Genomic DNA, 21771 nt, shown 5'->3' on the forward strand with positions numbered 1-21771 from the left:
GAGAAAGTTGAGAAAACGGAAACAGTGTTTGTTTGTTTGTTTGTTTGTTTGTTTGTTTGTTTGTTTGTTTGTTTGTTTGTTTGTAATAACTACGTGAATTTTCCACTAAGTTAATCTCGAGTTGTCTCTCGGGCTTATATACTACGAAGACGAGGCTGTGGTTAGCTAACAGGATGACACGCGGCCAAACTCGAAGCCCAACGTGAAACGTGTCCCGCCCCCCCCCCCCCACCTCCTTCAAATGCAACGCGAGAGATAACTGCTGTATCTGTTGGATTAAACCGGGCGTTTGGGAAAATACGGGGCACTAATTTCTGTGATCAACACACGGGGGCGCTGGAACTTCCAGAAAAGTTACTGTAACATGTAACCCTAAGAAAAGTTATATAGCACACTTACATAGGAAGAATCAATGAGAGGACTGGAACAACTGAAATATATTTTGTTCGTTGTTCCAATGCTGTAAGTCTATGACTGCGGGGTTGCGCTCGAGGACGAGGGTTCAATTACAATGGGGGTGGAACGCAGAAGGGCTCGCGTACCGCGCCCTGGGTGTATACATTAGGTGAACCACAAGTCGTTGAAAAGATTAACTTGGGAATATCCGACACAATCATATCGTGGTGTTGGCACGTCGAAACCCAGACGCATTATATCATGCGCTGAAGACATCTGTAGAAGCAATTACTACTTTGCTGTGTCACGATCTGTTGATATTCAGGACATTTAATATAATGTACAGGATACCGGCACTCAATAATAGCCTAATGAGTTCCCACTAGGACATATATGGCCCGGATATGGGCTCGCTATACGGCCCATTGAACCATGGCGTTATATGGCCCAATGGCCGTATAGTGCACTCGTAGCCTTACGGCGACAGCAATGACGCATCTTCCAGCTGCATCTGATGCTCTGCAGCATACACCATCCTGAAAACTGTGGTACATAATTTCCCAAAGCTTGTCACGAGACTTTCGGCTATGTATACAATTTAACTGAATTGACCTTATCCTCGAACAAAACATGGAAGGAATGAGTAGAGCCCCTCAAAAATCTACCGAGATCTTTTGCGCCAACAAAATCGCCGCAAGAGGATTGGGCGTCAGGTGTTATCAGTCTTGCAAATGGTACGCGCCTTTCAAACTAATTGCGTGGTACCAGAATGTGTCGAAAGATGTAGAGGTCGAGCAGCAATTACAGCGGCGACACGTTGTGGTGGTGTGGTTAACCGAAGCCAGAACGACTCGTAAGCTTTTGTGTATAAGCTTCGTTTCCTGACTTAAACCATAGCGATGTCTTTCGAATATGACGCTTAGGCCCTCAAGTTCACCACGCAAACGTAAAGTTGTCGACATCGACGCATTCAGTAGGAAAGCGTTTTTTTTTTTCTTGGTTGAACATGAACAGTCACGCGAAACAAGAATGCTTCTCTGACGACATGACTGATTACAACGACATCGCCACTGGGCAGGTTGGTCACCACCGCAATGCTGCTGCTGCCTTCGGATGCGCCTCTAGCTCTGCCAGGGGCGTAGCCAAGGGGGGGTTGGGGGGTTCAACCCCCCCCCCCGAAATTTTTCAGTTTTGCTTGCGTATATACACACACGCACATACAAACGCACGCACGAACATACATAAAGTATGGCTGAACTCCCCCCCCCCCGAAAAAAATTTCTGGCTACGCCCCTGCTCTCCGCCTATTTCGGAGCACGTCTGGCTGTAGTATTGTAGTATGTCTTAGTTATGCTAAACATCCGTTAGCTGAAGCAGCCGGTCAGTTGGAACATTGTGATTATATAGAACTTATACAGAACTATCTAGAACTATGTAGAATTTATGTAGAACTAACTCTGTAGGACACCTGATTTCTGAACACGTGTTTTACTAGTTAAATCAAAAAGAAAAAGGAAAAAGCTTACCCCAGTTCTACCCAGCGTGAAATCTGCTGAAACAGCAGATCTGCGGTCCTCCTGCGTTTCCCTTGAGATTTTCTGTGATGTTTTGTGATTTTGTGCGGGTGTCTGTGATTACCATATTTTTAGAGTGGAGATTGTTGTGTCGGCGGGCGGTGACCGACGGCGAGGGCCCTACGACTGGACACGAGACGCGCCGCGCGCTGGCACGGCCCGCGACACGACTGGGAGAAGTGAGGAGTCCGGAGCCCGCGGAAGCCCAACAAAGACTGAGCGACTGAGCCGGCCAGCGGCCGTTTATTCGAAACATGACACAACAGACACGCGTGCACCCGTGATTGGCTACAGGCCATCACGTGTGCCGATACAGACGGCCTCTGCCGACAACACAACACAATAAGGCGCACTCTCAGTGCGCGCGCCATTCGCAGATGGCGCCACTACACTACAGAGATGCACGGGAAAGGGCGTGTGGTGTGAGTGATGTGCTTGGCAAGATTATTGGGGATTGCTACAGTGGCAGCCCCTGCCGACAACACAACACAATAAGGCGCACTCTCAGTGCGCGCGCCATTCGCAGATGGCGCCACTACACTACAGAGATGCACGGGAAAGGGCGTGTGGTGTGAGTGATGTGCTTGGCAAGATTATTGGGGATTGCTACAGTGGCAGCCCCTACCACACCCGCCCCTGCTACAGTTACGGTAGGCCCTATTCACGCTCGAGCCGCCCTTCCCCGTTTCACTGTGCGGCTACCGCTTCGTCCGCGACAGAGGCAGTTACGACATCTATGGGTGTATCTGAAAACCAAAGCGTGACATGCGTTGCGCACTCATCTGCCGTCAGGCCCAGCAATAGAAGAGCTCCGATGTTAAAAAGCCCGTTGTATACGCACCCTCGTCTGCTGAAGCAAGCCAGGCAGGCAGAAATTCCGGATTCCCGACGGAAGAATACCGGGCAGCAACAGCCTGGATGAGACGGTCAAGTTTGAAGACGAAAAGCAGTGGACTGCAGCACTGGGCAGCCTCGATTCTTCTTCTGGCCTGTCGCGCACAGCGCCGCCCCATTATTCGTGGCCGCGTGCAATCTTCGTCTTCATCATAACCGAGACGCGATGGCGAGACAGAGCGTATCTATCTATCTATCTATCTATCTATCTATCTATCTATCTATCTATCTATCTATCTATCTATCTATCTATCTATCTATCTATCTATCTATCTATCTATCTATCTATCTATCTGGAATGTTCGTGACTGCATGTATTACTAAACTGTACATAACATATCGTGACATTAGTGGCCCAAATTACTACATTCCGCTGCGGCGGCTCGATCTTTTCACTAGGATGTCAGCATATTCATGACATAACATAAATAATACTATGACATTCATATCATAGCACGTAATAAATTTACTCGCATAATAGCGGCACCGGCTAAGTATTGGCTAAACGTAGGCTATAGCAGTGTTGGCTAACTTTGTCTTTAAAAAAGTCAGCCAGTTTGACGCCGTGAACACCGTCGCACAGAGAAACTGTAAGCGTGCGAGTGTATGTGATCGGCTAGCGAGATCACGTGGATCACCATCATCTGGCATCATCATTTCGTTTTATTTCCCTGTTCACTCTCCTCTGGTCGTACGTCACGTACCTGCGTGACGCCCACTACTACTATACTACTACTACAACTACTACTTGTACTACTACTACTACTATATTACTACTACTACTATTACTACTAGTACTACTAGTACTACTAGAACGACGACGACGACGACACAGGGTAGAGACAGCTTCAGAAAATTAAGAATTACTGTTAACTCTGAAAACATTCGGTCCCTTGGGGCATCTTCTCTGGGCCACAGCAACAGGAACGTTTGCATAGCCGTATGCGAATTTCTTAGGGACACAAGAAGAATACATGCAGTCACGCGCCTTGCAGGACCCAAATAAATTTTTTCAACCAACCAACCAACAAGAAGAATTCCTGGTTAATTATTCTCAAAATTTGGTACATCTGACTTCCTCGCGCTAATTCATTGTATTCCATATGATTGGCACATTCCTATTTGTATTAGTACGTAAACTAATAATTTTTCAATTTTTCTATATACCCTACACGGCCGATTAGTTCCTTTTCCTTCGTCTAAATTCTAAATTTCCCCACTTATATTAACCCCTGGTTTCATGGCCAATCCCCCGTAATGGGTAAGAGCCCAGAAGGAAGGATCAAGCAAGCAAGCAAGCTTTAAAAAAAAGGGGAGCGAGAATGAAGCAACGGCCTGCGTTGTTTCATCAGAGCAGCGACTTCCTCCTTGCGCAAGCTGCTAGCTTTACGCGTCGCGCCCTCTTGCGGCCCCGACTCAAGCGGTTTCTAGTGCGCGCGCATGCGCACGCCGAGTTAAGACATGATTCCGTGCTGTGCAGATCTGCGGGTCGGTATTTTTAGCGGTCGCGTTCTGTGCTACGGGTATCATGTTTCACCTCCCTTCCTTTCGCGCTCACTGGGCATTTACACACCGCCCGACATCGGCCACTGTCGCCTGCGATTACCTGTACATATGAAGCATACGAGCCATGCACGAGCGATGTTTATCGTTTTGATGCACCGAGAAGCCAAGCCAAGCCTGTCTAGCGAATGAGAAGGCGATGCGAACGGGGCTCGATTACGCTATCGCGTTCTACTCTTGAAGGCGAAGCTCAAGCGTCCTCCTAGTTTTTTTTTTCTTTGTTCTTCAGAGACACACGATTGAAAAGGGGAAGTTTTATTCTACATGTAATTGTACATAAACAAAGAAAACAAGTAAAAATAGTATATACATTTCACAGATGAACACTACAACGCTGATTTATTTGTTTATATCCAAAAGCACACCCATGAAAGAAACAATAAACTGGACCAAATTGTTCGCATATTGAAGACTAACACTTATACATGCCTACTAGAGTGGGAGCTGTTACTACGGGAATACTGGGAACGCCAGCTGTCCCTTCCTTACCTTAAAGAAACGTGTGTGCCATCGTCGAAGGAAGGCCTCTTCTCCGCGTTCTTCCAGCTACTCATCGTGGTAATTCCACACAATGAGGCGCGATTTCTGCAGTGTGTGGGGTAGGCACCTTTATGAGGCTTGCGGCGCGCTTCCGCCACAGTACGTACAAGGTGACTTTAAAGACCAGTCGTGCGAACAGCCCCCGCGTTGTTCTCATGCGGGACGTACGAATGCTAAAGAGGCGTTGCATATGCCAGTCGCCTTTAGCCACCGAGCACTCAAACATAACGTGTTGTGTTTAGAGCGGTGGACGATTTAGAGTACCATTTGTACTCTCTACCTGCCTGCCTCGAGCGTTCAAGAGTGGGAAAAAGAAGATCGAGATAACCAATATAGTCGCAGTGGTGCCCTAGTTCTTCAGCCTAACACCATGAACTGCTTTGTCGTCGCAGCCAATTTAAATTCCTAAAGCAAAGATTGCCACCACCTCTGCAAGAGTCATGTACTCATGCACCTGTTACATTGAGCGCACTTCTTTTATTTTAAAGCAAACGTAGATTACTATAAAGTAAAAAATGTCGCCCGCATCTTCCCACGGGGAGAACTCGAGTAAATGCGTCGCAGAGTGGTGGGGGTATCGCGTGAATGTTGCGTAATTGGGTTTCGCAGAAGCGTCGCGCTGCTCGAGTGATGGATCCGCTGCTCGACGTTCACGAACGGTTGCTGCTTCTCGAGCACGACGTTCAGGATCCACAGCCCGTCGTTGCCGTTTCGCAGCTGCTTCTCGTTCCCCGAGTGAAGGATCCGCAGCCCGTGGTTGCCGTCTCGCAGCAGCTTCTCGTGCACGAAGTTCCGGGTCTGCAGCTCGCTTCAAACGCTTGCGTTCAGCGTCGTATGCTCGTCTCTTCGCAGCCTTGACTTCTGCGTTGCTTGCTGTTATTGACGCCGACGACGGTAAGGGTGGGGTAACGTTGCCTTCAACGAGTGGTGGGGCGCTGATTGAAGGTACTGTTGCTTCCATCGCATCTACTCGAGTCAAGCAAAGCGTCAAGTCAAGCGAAAGCCAAGTAAAGATGCCCTTGACTGAATTCCGAACGCGCGCTCCACCGCTTATATACACACCGCCCGCGTTCGATCGAGATGAGGGAGGGACGGAGAGGAGGGAGGGAGAGGAGAGGCCTGCTGCCGGCACGAGACGAGCCGAGCATGCGAGGGAGGGAGAGGAGAGGCTTGCTGCCGGCAAGAGACGAGCCGAGCATGCGCATTGGGGGTGTGGACGGCGGCCGACGCCGTAGGTGCGACTAAGAAATGCTCCGCATTTAAAAAAAACATGGTTGATTCCTCCGTCATATAGGAAACGGTATAACGCAAAAGTAAACCGTATCTTCACAGGGGTAGTTGATTGTTTATTGTACATTGATATACACTATGAGAGCTCGCACAATGTCTATTGGACATTGTGTCTGCACACAGCATATGGTGAATGGAAGGCACAGCGCGACTGAGACAAGGAACGAAGAACACACACGTGCGCTCGTGTGTGGTTTGTGTTGTTCGTCTTTTGTCTCATGTGCCTTCCTGTTGCTATGAAGCAACTTGCCCAGATCAAAGTCTTACTGCAATATGGTGAATGCCGCGCAAAGTGGCATCAACAAGCACATAGTAAACACTGACACTCGATACGTACTCATTCTAAGCGTTGTCATTTGATGAAAGAGACGCCAAGGTATGCGCTCCCCAGTTATAGGGTAATCTACGCCGTTGCTCATGCATGTACAACACAGCGCTTCAGGAACGCGCCTCTGTTTTTCGTCAAAGAGCTCTCTCTCTCTCTCTCTCTCTCTCTCTCTCAGGAACGGGAAAGGCAGAGTTCCTAGTTTGAGCCGTGAACGCGGGAAGGCGTTCTGCTTCCCGCTGGCCATGTCTCTCGCTGCACCAGAGCACTCACTGCGCTACATGCGCCCACCGACGTCGTCGCATTTCTGTGGCGCTTATTGCAGAGTTTTATTAGTCGGTGCTATCGCACTCGGAGCAGTAGGCGGCGGAGAATCACCGTTGGGGCATGTGGAAGCTCACTACTCTGGTGAGGAGGCGTCGCACACTACACAACGCGAAAGGCAAAGCACGTAACTGCGTCGTCACCGAACCGAATCGGCGCGTAAGTCGTACTGCGCAGACCGAAAGCCTCCGTTGCGCTGAAACTACCGAAGCAGTGCCTGTCGGCGCTCGTTGGTGTCATGACACAGTACTTCACTTCCCCACTCCCAGATGGGCGAAGCCGCCCAAAGCAAGCAAAAACACGGCGAGTGGGAGAAATGAGAGAAATATAAGGCAAGTTTGTAAAGCCTCGTGCACGTGCGTTGGTAGCTCAGTGGGTAGAGCGCCCGGTACCTATAGTCGCGGACCGAGAGGTGGTGGGTTCGACTTCCAGATTATCCAAATCAACGAAACTTTTTCTTTGTTTTGTTCGTGTTTTACCGACGTCACTTCCGTGACGGAAATGACGTCAGTGAACTCGTTCGTATTAATCACATTGTCCCTTATGCATTCGCCCAAGACGACTCGAAGGCGAAGTCATCCGGTGTGGCTATCTTACAGTGCACAGTATATTACGCGAACGCACATTTATCACTTAGTGACGCGAGCATCGAGTGACACTCTTGCATCTCTTCCATTCACACCGGTCGAAAATTAGACGTCACAAAATTGAGTAAGCGCTACTGGACGGAGCATTTATGCAAACTCTCCATGGAAGGGACAGCGCTGGCTGTGGGCGGAACTGACATTCTTATGTATGGCTCGCTGACATCAACTAAATACAACATTCACAATATATTTTATTATGCGCACTATATGTCCACGAACTTACTATACTATTTCATTAAAAAATAAAAAGACAAATATAAAAGTATAGGCAGGCAAGCGAAAATAGGAAAGTTGGCTGTATTCCGTAATGCGACTTATTGACGAGCTTAGAAGCAGCGACGAAGCGGCTTAACCTGCGCATACACCATCGCTTCGTCAAAAATAAATAAAATACATAAATAAATGCTGAAAGAGAGTCCAGTGCACATGTTGGTGCGCAGTGTGGTCATCCTTTTCGTATCGCTTGTTGCTGGGTGCGGTAAAAGTCCCGAAACCCTTTGAGACGCTCGAAGGGCCCTTTGAGACACGTTTGCGTGAGGTCTGTGAGGTGCACGTTGAACAGAAACCAAGAGACGTTTTCTGGTCTGTAAATCTTGTTCATGACGAGTTGAGCCTGCGACAACAAAGACGGAAAATGCGCGTCGTCAATGTATACCTAAATTGACTGCAGCGTGTTAGGCATTTACGTATATCCTGACAAGTTATTCTTTAAAGTGTCTTCTTTTTTAGCCAGTCAACAATCGCTGCTTGTCTGTGTGGGGCACCCAACAAAAGTCTCCTCAGGGCAAACAAACAATGATAAAAACTGCACGCAACACCACACCTCCCACCCCATTCAGCCCCTTTCACTTCAGTTAGTTAGTTAGTTAGTTAGTTAGTTAGTTAGTTAGTTAGTTAGTTAGTTAGTTAGTTAGTTAGTTAGTTAGTTAGTTAGTTAGTTAGTTAGTTAGTTAGTTAGTTAGTTAGTTAGTTAGTACGACAGCTTCTCCATGAATGTGCAGTATGCAACAACTGGCCAGGGGGTGTTGGGGGTTCAACCCCCCGGTCGAAATTTCAGTTTTGCATGTGTATATATAGATGCACACATACAAATACACGCACGAAACTACCGAAAGGGTGGTTGAACCCCCCCCCCCCCCCCCCGGTCAAAGTGCGTGCCACTGTCTGAATATGAGGTGACTCAAGATAAGGCCGCAAGCCTAAAGGGTCCCTGCAACACTTTTCCAAGTAATCATCGAATGGCTTCGTTAAAAAGGCATATTGACTCACGAATTGACTGACGCAAAAAATTTTAGAATCCGTCAACTACGAGCGGAGTTACCGGGATTTGGAGCACGCGTCAAACGCTTTCCCTCATTTAGTGCAAGCGAGCGCGCTGTAAGCTACGCGGGGGGGGGGGATATGACAAGGGGACAAGAAGATGCGTCCGTTCGTCCGCACGCGTCCTGACCTTGAGCCCCTTCATTCTAAAAAGACAGGGCGTGCAAACACGGACACAGGAAAGAAGTCAGGACACCACAAACGCCGGCGTTTGTGGTGTCCCGACTTCTTTCTTCTGTCCGTGTTTGCACGCCCAGTCTATTTAGCATGAATACTTACCAACTAGCTCAGCTCTCTGTTATTCTAAGCTTGAGTACTTTTTCTTTTTTCTTCTTCAAGCGCGCGGCTTACTTTCAGTGTGATCGCGAGCGCGCACGCGGGCACGTGGCGGCGTCCCGCGGCGGCCGCGGTAACTATGCAGCTCACGATGCTCAAATCAGCCAATGGCCGTGGACTTCCGGTTTATGGCGCGATCATTTGGGTTTATGGCATTTGTCGAAGGAAAAGCGAGCGATTTCTGGCTGACCAGGCCCGTAACCAGGAATTTTTGTCGGGGGGGGGGGGGGGGGGGGGGGGGGGGGCACTTGCTGAAAACCTTGACTATTTGAGTAAAACACCTATTTTCATTACTCAGTTTTGCTAAAAACACCTACTTCACCAAAATTTCGGGGAGAGGGGGGGGACGGGCCCTTAGGGCACCGCCCCCCCCCCCCCCGGGCTACTGGACTGTGGCTGACTGAGAAATATTGGTAAGTTCTAGGCCGCATGCTGCGCTATAATGTTTGGCTCGTGTGTTCTCAGGAACCTTTCGGCCATTTGTCGACCCGCCAGCGTTTCCATTAAGTTCTTCCATTCATCTGACTTCACATTCGCGACGACTACTTTTCGTATGTCCTTTTCGTAAATGAAACAAAATGTCATGTGACATGTTTCGTATCTGTAATCCTAGAGGACCATATGGAATCATGTGCGAAAATTCGCATGTTCCCGTATACTGACCCACGTGACTAACGTTATAGGCTACGGACAATGATTTCCGGAGACCTCCATTACGGCGCCCTTCATAATCATATCGTGGTTCTAGGACGTAAAACCCCAACAGTTATTATTTGCTACAGCTTTTCAGCAGACAAAATTTACGCGGACTGCACGAACAATAAAAAAAATAATAACATGGACAAAAGCGCTTGTACCGACATTGTGGTATGCATGCATTCACACAAGTATACAACAGGTAGAAAGGGTTACGTAATATAATAAAAATAATAATGATAATGGGTTTATGTTATTAAGCAGGGCAAGAAAACTCGTAATTGCCTTATCTCAGTTACATCCCTTTCAGCAGCAGTGGCTGCGTTTGTGTACGCAACTTGTTTTGCTGGTTGCGTCGACCAGTCGTCAAGAAAGAACAAGACACGTTGAACTTTGGATGCACTGAACATTCTGCGTAACCAATGTGCCTTCGTTCAACTTTACTTCGCCGTGTATTCCTGCATATGATCACTTTGCTGAGGACACTATATACTATGTTCGATGAGTTGTTCGGCATTGCCACTTTCCAGGAGCCACACCAAAACAAATTTTTGTTGGTTCGAAATGAATATAATCGGTGACAAATTGCACAAGTATATTTAGCCTGAGATTTGATTCTTTTATGCAAAAACAGAACACGACTGACTTCAGGATAAATAGGCAGGAGTCAGGAGAAGATAGAAGTTCGCGATGAAAAATTCGTAAACATGGTTTGTGTGCTGGAGCTGACGTTTCGACAAGCGGACTTGTCTTCTTCAAGGATGCAACTGCTTTCCTTAGCGCGAGTGTGTATATGCTTCGTACCCTCTCCTTCTCCTTTGTTTGGGTTGGAGGAGAGGGTACGAAGCATAATCACACTCGCGCTAAGGAAATCCGTCCGTGTCCACTTCGCGCCTAATATTCCGAATCATGCAATACCAACACGCCCAGTTGATCACCCTCACATAAGGAAAGCAGTTGCAGCCTTGAAGACAAGCCCGGTTGTCGAAACGTCGGCTCCAGCACACCCTTTGTTTACGAATTTTTCATCATTGAGGATATATATATATATATATATATATATATATATATATATATATATATATATATATATATATATATATATATATATATATATATGTATATGTATATATATACATATATATATATATATATATATATATTATTAAGTGCACATTTTGTTGAGCTGCTGTAAATGCATTAAACTTACAAAACTTTATCCCAAGGCACCCAATACTCTATTGCACCAAAGAGAAGGTGTTAATGCGTTGATTTGTTCACTCTTCGGTAATTTATCCTAACTACAGTCTAATTTTATATATATATATATATATATATATATATATATATACATATATATATATATATATATATATATATATATATATATATATATATATATATATATATATATATATATATATATATATATATATATATATATATATATAAAGTTTTGTAAGTTTAATGCATTTACAGCAGCTCAACATAATGTGCACTTGAAGGGGATATGAAAAGTATACGGATTCAGCAAGGAAACATATGGAGTTCTTGGAATGGCGAATGTTTCACTAGGAATATTCCTTCCAATTCCTTGGCCTAAGCAGAGAGAGAGAGAGCCACCTTGTCTTTCATGAGATCCAGCGTGTCGAAAGTCTGGAAGATGAGTCGGCCAAAGTCCACCTTCTGCTCGCGAGTGCTCAAGCCGATGCTCGTCTTCTCGTAGCGGAGCACAGCCGTTTCGCCTTGGCACGCCTGAATCGGAATGAGTGGAGAAGCACGGATGCATTCGAGTCAGTGTTAGCCAGATCTGCGCATCGGCTAGTGCTGCGGTTGGTGACGACACAATATGCACAGTGTGATAAGCACCGCTGTCTAACCCAAACAGAACCTGAGTAGAGAGAGAGAAAACTTCGTTAGCTCGTTTGCGTGACTTCAAGCGCCGCATTTATTTATTTACTTAATTTATTCACTTGTTTGTTTATTAAACACCAACTGCGGACCCAGGAGTTACAGCGGGGAGGGTTGAGATCCGTTTCATGTCAGTGACCCATGGTCCCTGGCAGCGGGCGAGAGCGTGTATGGGAATACGAAACTATACACGTGCCTGAGAATAATCCGCCTCGCCAAGGCTACTGCACTCCTGGTACACGGACTCGTTGGCGTGAGCGAAGTCCTTCGACATGTTGTAGAAGAGCACGCCCATTTGGAAGGAGAAAGCCACCATGAGGGACGGTCTTCTCAGGGAGCTGGCGTTGACCATCGCGACCGCGCCTTCCTGCGATGTGCCGAGCGGTATTAATCCCCATCACGCCAAGCGTCATATTATCTTCTTTTCTTCGATGCGATATCGTTAATTGGCTCATTGTGCACAAATTTTTCACTTTATTGGACCCCTCGGGGCCAGAGACATCACAGAGGGGGAGTGGTAAAAGCACATACACACAAAAAAAAGTTAGGAAAAAAAGGGAACAAAATATGTAAGTACAATAGAAACGTACAGTAAGTTAGAAAGAGCCTGAGTACACAATATTAGCTATGGCATTACGGCATTGTTCATAATGACAAATGTTCACAACGTCCGCGGGAAGGCTATGCGAATCGCGAGAGGTTCGTGGAAGAAATGGTTGATAAAGTTACATTGCATTACATGAAGCGGAGCCGACTTTGTCCCGATGGTCAGTGCGATGGGATGAGACGATCGCTTGGTGCAAGGTGATGGTTCATTTCATGGAACAAGGCAATGCGTGACACTTTTCTGCGCAACTACAATGATGGGAGGGAAAGGTCTGATTTCATAGAAGTTATAACTGTCGGTGACTGAAACGGACCATCTCCAGAGCTTAAATTAAGTTTACGTCAGTTTACATCATAAGTTATATACGTTTACATCAGTTCACAAATCAAGAACTGCTGTCTGAACACTTGCCAACGTAGGCGTAAACGGATTTTGGCTCTGGTACGCGTTGACGGGCAGCGTGAGGCATTCTTTTTCCGCAGGCTTCGACAGAACCGTGTTTATGAACACCAGCACGTCAACGTCTTCCCTGCAAGCAGGAAGAGAAAGAGGCATTGAGGCGAGCCATTGAAGATAACACCACCAAAGGCTCACGCCAAATCAGCTTAGGCTGGCGAAGTACGAAATGAACAAAGGCGGCAGCCATGGAAACAAGAGAAGAGAACCAGATTGATTTTCTTTTCTCATTGTGTCCTCTTTTTCCTGTGCCCGTGTCTGCAAACTGTACCTTCGTTCTTGGTGAGTTAGAAGACGAAATACTGTTTCAAAACTCCGTGTTTGTTTCGGTGGAAGGTTTCGGTAACTGCTCGAAAATAAGAGAAGGCCCATTTTTCAATTTCCTTTTGTATTTCGTGCCGAAACCCGTGGCCGTCATAGATTTCAAAGTTACCCCTCTAGCATTTGGGCCAGTGTGGTGTGTAAATGTTTCAGGAACATTATTATGCTGAACTGCTTGGCTCCTCTTAAAATACATCGTAATCATCTTTACAAATAAAACATCAGCTACGTTGTCAAAGTCCATGACGTCAAGGTAGAAACGTTTCAAAAACGACTTCCTTAATTCTGCACATCCAGTGCCGAGGCATCCACCGAAATCTTCTCGACAGCTTGTGTAAAAAAAAATTATTATTATTATTTAGCTATTACCATGAATGCGCTTGCTGCAGATTATTTCTTGCACAACTACGCAATAAAACAAGGACGCTACCTGCATATTTTCACAGCCACGAATGTACGTCCACTAAGAACACAATTCGTTTAACAAAGCACATGCCTCCTTTCCCGTGACTTCTGGTTTGGCGCCTGCTTGGCCGGGGAACTTGGCGGGCGATTCTCCCGGATGCATGTGCGTCGACACTTGGCGGCTTCGCCACAAAATATCGCGTCTTAGTTTGTGCGACCAAGACTAGGTTGCGGTAAAAATTACGCAAGCTTACAGCTAGCGCACATGCTAAAGAAAGCTTTTAGCACGTACCGCATAAGGCAAAAAATCCAGCCAGCTCCACTTCGCGAACACTGTCGAAACAGCGAAGCCGATGCCCCTCCTTCATCAGGCTATATCGTACTTCCATGTTCTTTAAGTCTTCTCTTCGTCGGCGCTTAACTTCAGCTTCCCTTACCTTAACATCGAGGTTGGCACGGCGTCGATATGCCCCGTTCCCGCATCAGCTCTCGCCGACGCTCACATCGGGCGGCTTCTTCCTCGGGAGCAACCTTGGCAAAGTTCAAACTCACAAAGAACCAGCGCCCCCCTCCCTTTATACTTCACCGAGACACTCGCCCACCTACGTACTTGCAAAAACGGCTGGATTCCTCCACTGAGCGTCACTCTCACCCCTCTTGACGCGCATCTCATTGTTTCCCTCTTTCCACAAGGCCTCACTCTCTCCTACCTGGCGTGCCTCTCATTGGTTCAATTGACAAGCTTCAACGTCACCACTCTCGGCACGGCGCAGCCCTTACCTTCCTACGGAGCCTCACTCTCGCCACTGTGCGATGTCACGGGATCAGCGCTACGCCATCGGACGGGGAAGCCTCCACTACTAACTCCACTAAGAACAGCTTCGCTATTAAAACTGAATTGTGACTTTGACTTCACATGGGGGAAGCTAGTAGACGGAGAACATTCCGAACAGATTCTTTGCGTCAGTCGATTAGGCGATCTCGCTAAGGGTCTGGATGGCCATGCGATGCGATAAAAACTATACCGAGAAATCGACATAAATTCAAGCGAGTGTATAAAGAAGGCGGATATGTGGACTTCACGGCACTCACGTTGCGACATTCGTGGCGATGCCTTCTACGCCCGCCCACGCTCCGGTATCGTTGTAGTAGTAGTAGCCGACCCCGACGATAACTTTGTTGGTTTCCCGGACGTTGCCCAGTAGTAACCGGAACTGCTGCACAAAAACAAAATTAAATATATATATATATATATATATATATATATATATATATATATATATATATATATATATATATATATATATATATATATATATATATATATATATATATATATATATATATATATTCGAATACATCACTTGCAGATTGGGGCACCCGGCCCTACATCAATTCTGGTTCGCTCTTTATAAATAATGTCGCTTGAATTGCCGCAGTTACGAGGGTGAACCTAGTGGGGATGCTCGAGTTGTCTTGCTTCCTATATTGTCGGCTTCCCAGCATAGCTCTCGCGTCGCCTGCAATCCAGCTTGCCCTGCTGACACTTGCCACGCCGAGGTCGGTGCGAGAGATATGGCGCAAGCCGTTGGTGTAGCCGGCGAGAAGGGGGGGGGGGGTGTTTACCCCCCCCCCCCTAACCCTAAGTTTTTCAATTTTGCATGTATATATACATGCACAAAGAAATACATAAAAGTTGGTTCAACCCCTCATCAAGAAATATTCGTTTAGGTTCTTTGCTGACGAATTCGACTGCATGCATTCGAAAAGAATACACGGGAGTGTGTCCAGTCACAGATATTACGCGGGCGTTAAGTTCGTTGTCGTAGAGCTTGGCTACATCGAATTATTCGCTATATCGGACTATTCGCAGCGCACAGTGAAGCCTAGCTTCGTTGCAATCTAGTTCGTCTGCATGTATTCGACTATAACAAACAAAATTATAATTAGTTCACAGAGACTATGTGGGCGTTACGTTCGTTTTTGGAGGGTTTAGATACATAGAATTATTCGATATATTGAACTATTCACCACGTGTTCGTGGTAACCGAGCTCGCGTGCGACAAGAGTACGTGGAACTCACCTGTATTATGTGTGCTGCGTGCGTCGTCAGCTTTGTCTGGATGACGTTCTGTGTCCCATAGATGTTTAAGATGGCGTAGTGATTCACCCGGAACGATTTTCTCAGGTCGCTCAGCTGCTGCCTGACGTTCATCGTCGTGAACATGCCGGGATCGAGCAGCCTACAGACCGAATGGAAAAGTCCCACAGACCCTTATGGATTTGTCTAAGACGACTCGATGGCCAAAGCCATGTTCTTTTTCGTCACAATCGACTGCATCGATTCCGTGATGTCGTGATGACGTCACTATGACGTAACAAATTTCGGCAACCTGCGACGTCATGTGACGTCGCGAGCCACCACGAGTGAACAAGACGTTACGCTCTCTGACGCTACGCCATTAAGAAACAATGACAGTACATAGCCACCCTGCTGTGTTACTGTGTAAGCTGCAAACGCATACGCCTCGCTATCGATAACCATAGTGCGGAGTCAAAACTGCCGTTGATAAACCGCTCAACTTTGCTGCCGAGATGAGATGCAAGGGCTTTTCAGTATAGTTAAAGGACCAAATGCTCAGAAAGTGCTGCGCTGTCCGTCTGACCTCAAACGACCCGGCTTTTAGTTGGCGCCACTACGAGTGTAGGACAATGACGTATAGTTCCTATGAAGATGTAACTATATACACTGCAGCCCTTATATAATACACTATATGGCGTACTGTTGATTTATTGATCGACTGGGTGACTGATAGCAAATGGCGAAGAAACGTGTACTTGCGTACGCGCGAACGCGTGCCCAGGTAATGCTTACGCGAAACTGTGCTCCGCAAGAATATCTATCTATCTATCTATCTATCTATCTATCTATCTATCTATCTATCTATCTATCTATCTATCTATCTATCTATCTATCTATCTATCTATCTATCTATCTATCTATCTATCTATCTATCTATCTATCTATCTAATTTGATGGATGGCTAATGTTGGCAATGCGGATACAATTCGTAACCCACCGGGCGTCAAAGGAGATGCCGCAAGTGCTTTCCATGTACTCGCTGCACGCTTTCTTGAACACGTCGAAGCCCTTGTCGTTGGCCACGGCGCGCAGGGTGTCGGCGGTCTCGTCGACGTGCGCATGCGTGAAGACCAAGATGTCGCAGTACTTGTCGGGAGGCACGAGCGGCGCGATGGCCGCCTGGATCGTGCCCACCGAGCACAGCAGCGGAGGCAAGGTGGCTGCGAATACGACATTGCGCTTAGTACGGGAAGTGGCTCCTTGCAGGATAACGGATAGCTAGGCACTGGGCAAGTAGGTTTGGCTTCATAATTGTCGTAGGGCAGCGCCAAACAACGAATACACAAGGAATACACAACGCAGTGTACTGTCTTCTCGTTCCTTCTATATTCGGTCCGTGGCGACCGCATTTCGATGGAGGCGAAATGTTACAGACCCGTCTACTTAGATTTAGAAAGAGCGCCAGATGGTCAAGATTTCTGGATCCCTCCACTAAGGTGCCCATCATAGTCATATCGTGATTTTAGGACGTAAAGCTCCAAGAATATTATATCATTTGTTGTGTATTCGTTTTCTGTCGCTGCCCTAGCTACCACAATTCTAAGTGGCCCCTTCATGTTCCTGCGACCAGGATGCCCTAGCAGCACTCTATACCGACTGCGAGCAGTGTCAGCCAGGACAGGGAACTTGAGCCCGTTCTATAAAGAAATGTGTTGCTTGAACAACGGTAACAATATGCGTTACAATAATGCTTGGCTTATGGAGTTAAACGTGCCAAAGCGACTCAGTATGAGAGACGCCGTATGCATAGAGGAAGGCTCCGAATAATTTCCATCGCCCGTGGCTCATGAACGTGCAGCTGATATCGCACGGTACACCGGGCTTTGGCATTTCGATTCCATCTAAATGTGCCCGCCACGGCTGGGATCGAACTCGGATTCCTTATGGTCCCAAGACGAAAAGGTGTGACGCGACCATCGTAGCCATGCATCTCCATGCATGGCTGGTCTGCACTGAGGTCCAGTTAGATTGCCACCATGTTACAGTACCAGCGCGTCGAGAAGCATGCACGCGTATAGGGAAGGAAACTCGACAGCGCACGACAGGCGCGTCTCGCGACAAACTGTCACCGTCAAGCTCAAAGTGGCGTTGCACGTCGTGGTGTTGCGAGGCCCCGACGTCAACGCGGCGGCCGTGTTTGGGTACTTGCACGATGTGAAGCTGTTTTCGTGGCGTCACATGAAAACTGTGTGTATACACTATTACGGGTCCCGATGACGGAAACGTGTTGCACATCGTAGTAGTATATTAAAGACAAATCGCTTGTAAAGGCGTTTATTGAACGTTGGCGTAAGGGCCGACAAGTAGCTCAATCAACTGCTCAATACACGGACCCCCAGCACGAGCGGCGTCCATGCGAGCAATGCGCGGTAGAGACAGACCCGCTGGATAGCGCTGGAGAGGATGCCCCACTATTGCGTACTACTCTTCGCTACGCACTAAATAGGAAGGAGTGGAGTGTCAGTGACGAAAAGTTTGACGTACTCGTCGTAGTGGTGCTCGGCGTAGAGGGTGTCGTCGTCGGCAGGGTGGTAGTCGTCGTCGTGGTGGTGGTCGTCGTCATGGTGGTGGTCGTCGTCGTGGTGGTGGTCGTCGTCGTAGTGGTGGTCGTCGTCGTGTGGTGGTCGTCGACGGGGTAGTAGTCGTCGGGGTAGTCGTCGACGGGGTAGTCGTCGACGAAGTGGTACTGGTTGTGCGTCTCGTCCTGGGACTCGGTGGCGGCGGTACGGTTGAAACCGGTCCGGTCCCTGCAACGCACGAAGTGAGTCAGAGGAGCAGAGAGATAGAAACTACATCGAGTGCGACTGTATATATGGACGTAATATGTTAATGCTAATATACTAACACGTATCCTACTACAGTTTAGCCGACGTCAATCGTAACGCCGTAGCGCTACAAATATTTGTTGCCAGAATGCAGTCAATGATCGTTGGTGAAGACTGTAACGCAGCCAGTGATTACACTCATGCTGAGAGCTGACTTGCCTAAGAGGATGAACACGAGGTAGCACAGGGCAAGCAGCAGGAGCAGGAGAAACAAGCAGATGGTCACCATGACGCACGCAGCGTACCTGCATCGAGAGGTATACGTACCATACGTGAACTTTGCATTGAAAGCATTATCTGTCTTACCACGGTCACGTCGTACAATCTGTCCCTAAAGACAATTTTACGGGTGGGTTTCGGTGCCACCGTATTGGATTGTCAACCTTGCGGTTTGGTATATTAAACAACTAGACGAACAGTTTGTCATGGTAGACACATACACGTGAAAGCGGTTGGGTTGGTGCATTCGACGTTTCATGACCTAATTTTTTCACGCCACGATAAAACATTCATTTAACAGCTCAAGGTGGCGTCGCCCATGTGACATGCGTAAAATCGTCTATACGTTCAATCAACGATACGTTCAAACACCAAACGCTTGTTGCGTTCGAGAAAAACAGAAACGTAATGCCATTTGTGGCGAACTTACCGCCTATCTTCGGCTCGCCGTTCTGTATACGGAACAACGGACGTACGTGGGCTGTAATTGCAGCAAAATAGATACCAAGTTAACGCGCGGCTCTATAGATCACGAGAATGTCTTATGTGACTATTAGAAGACCGGCGGAAGTATGTTCAGATGCTGGTTGAGCAGCACGCATATCGATGGTTGCATACAAATATATCTGCTATAAGGAGCTGAGAAAAACTGACATCCACTAAAGTAACGCTTTACTCTAAATATAGTTCTGTAGCGTTTCTTCTTGGTGTCTTCCTAATAGCAGCTTTTAATTACAGCCCCCTCTAGTCACATTAATGAACGTAAAATGGTAATGTGTTAAGCTCAATTTTGTACCGTTAGAGGCTCGTACAAGTACCATAAAACACTACGTGATGTGGCTAATGTTTTCTTTCTCCTCCTAAGTGACGAACTTAAGCGTGACGTACGTGGTTACGTACTTAAATCCCAGCGTTAGGGGAATAAAAAAGATGGGTCGATGCGTTTCTCGGTGGTAGGCAAGCGAGCCTCAGGCTAGGAGAACTAAAATCTAAGGTGATGAACATGGGAAACTGGGGCACCCCTCAAGGGGCCGTCCTGTCACCCATGTTATTTAATCTAGCAATGACCAGAGTCGCGCGCAAACTGGAGCAGATAGAAGGTATACGCTTTGTGATATACGCCGATGACATAACCATATGGAGCGCCAACGGTAACGTAGGCCAAACGGAGAGTAGACTGCAGGAGAGCATACAGACCGTGAAAAGCACGCTAAGCGAAATGGGGCTCAACTGTTCAGCGGCAAAGTCGGAGCTTTTGGTCCTAAAACATCGATGCAGGGGTCGAAAGCCAAAGGACTACGTACCCGGGGAGGAACCGAAGATTATCTTGCGCTGTCACGACGGATCCGCGATCAAGCAGGTCGAAAAGAGTTTTAGGCTTCCACATAGAAGCGGGAGGCACGAACCTCAGTACCATTCGACACATTTCCAACAAAACGGACCAAGTCCTGAGGTTACTAAGGAGAATTACCAACAGACATAGGGGCCTTGGTGAGGACAGCGTCTTAAGGCCAGTACACGCCTTCGCTCTCTGTCACTTCACCTACGTAGCAGGTCTACTCAAATGGTCTCAGGCGGAGATGAACAAGCTTAATATTATTATCAGAAAGCTAGTTAAGGCTACCCTAGGTATACCTAACAGCACCTCGAACGAGAAACTCATGAGCCTAGGCGTACATAATACGATGGAAGAGATGGCGGAAGCGTAACAGATGGCGCAGCAGGAAAGACTGACGAAAACGCGCGCGGGTAGGCTTATACTCAAAGCGATCGGGACAGACCCCAATAGATCGAGGAACCCGAAGGAGGCTGAGGTGGAGCTGAGCGCGGAACTTAGAGCCGCGATCAGAACCACCCCTCTCCCGAGAAACATGCACCCGGTGCACAATGTTAGCAGGAGAAAGGCGAGAGCGAAAGCTTTATTGAAAGAAATTGAACAGGTAGGTCAAGAGGCAGCCCTCGTAGACGCCGCCTGGGTCAAAGGCAAAGAGGCCTACACGGCCGTGGTGGTCGACAGCCAGGGCGAGGTACGGGACGCCGTCACCCTGTTCACTAAGGAATCAACGGTGGCGGAGCAAGCCGCGATTGCTTTAGCTATCAGGAACCGAAAATGGTCTTACATATATAGCGATTCCAAAACAGCAATTAAGAGCTTCGACAAGGGCTTTGTCGCTGGGACTGCCGTTAAACTTATCGGCAATGTAGAAACTATAGAAACTGAAATCCGATGGTTTCCTGCACATATGGGACAAGTGGACGAGGCTCGGGTCAACCTCAACGAGGTGACGAATGACCTGGCACGAGGACTCGCTTGCCGTGCCGGTCAGAACCGAACCGACGCCCACTGCAATTCCGGGAATCATAAAGATAATTTACTAACCTACAACGAGATCACTAAATACTACTACTTGGGGCGTAGGCAATTCCCACTGCCACACGCAAAGTTGAACAGGGCTCAGGCAGTCACGCTACGTTTACTGCAAACTGGGACGTACCCCACTCCGTATTTTGTAAAAAAATTCACCCCGAAAGCGAAATTAGAAAAGAATGTGACGCATGCGATGGCATCATTGAAATCAGACACATGCTGGCGGGCTGTCCCGCGACTCTCGTCAACCCCGAAGAAAAATGGCTTCACTGGCAGAAGATGATTTCCAGCTGTTCATATCAGGATCAACTACGGGCTGTCCAGAGGGTTCACGGTGGCGCCCTAAGGCTCGGCCTGACGGTGCCGACGTGGACGCGGCCCGCCTCGGTCTGAAGAGACCGGGCTTCAGGACTCTCAATAAAGTTTTGTGAATGAATGAATGATGGAAAATATTTAACAGATGCACAACCTGTCAAGGAGCAACACCTACATTTTATTTCGTAATATAGCACCACAATGAAACAATAAGAGTCGAGTTTTAAAAGCAAATGATGCTTACATTCCGTCTGGAAATAAAAAAAGGAAGAAAGTTCAGTGAATGTGTGCGCCAT

At 47.5% G+C, this 21771-nt stretch overlaps 1 protein-coding gene across 1 annotated transcript in view; it reads right to left on the reverse strand.

Annotated features, from left to right (window-relative positions):
* The window catches only part of LOC119390313 (B-cell CLL/lymphoma 7 protein family member A), a 103731-nt gene that overhangs the window by 58652 nt on the left and 23308 nt on the right, over positions 1-21771 (reverse strand). The window lies entirely within an intron of this gene.

The sequence above is a fragment of the Rhipicephalus sanguineus genome, chromosome 4 (genome assembly GCF_013339695.2).
Source record: "Rhipicephalus sanguineus isolate Rsan-2018 chromosome 4, BIME_Rsan_1.4, whole genome shotgun sequence".
Taxonomy (NCBI): Eukaryota; Metazoa; Arthropoda; class Arachnida; order Ixodida; family Ixodidae; genus Rhipicephalus; species Rhipicephalus sanguineus.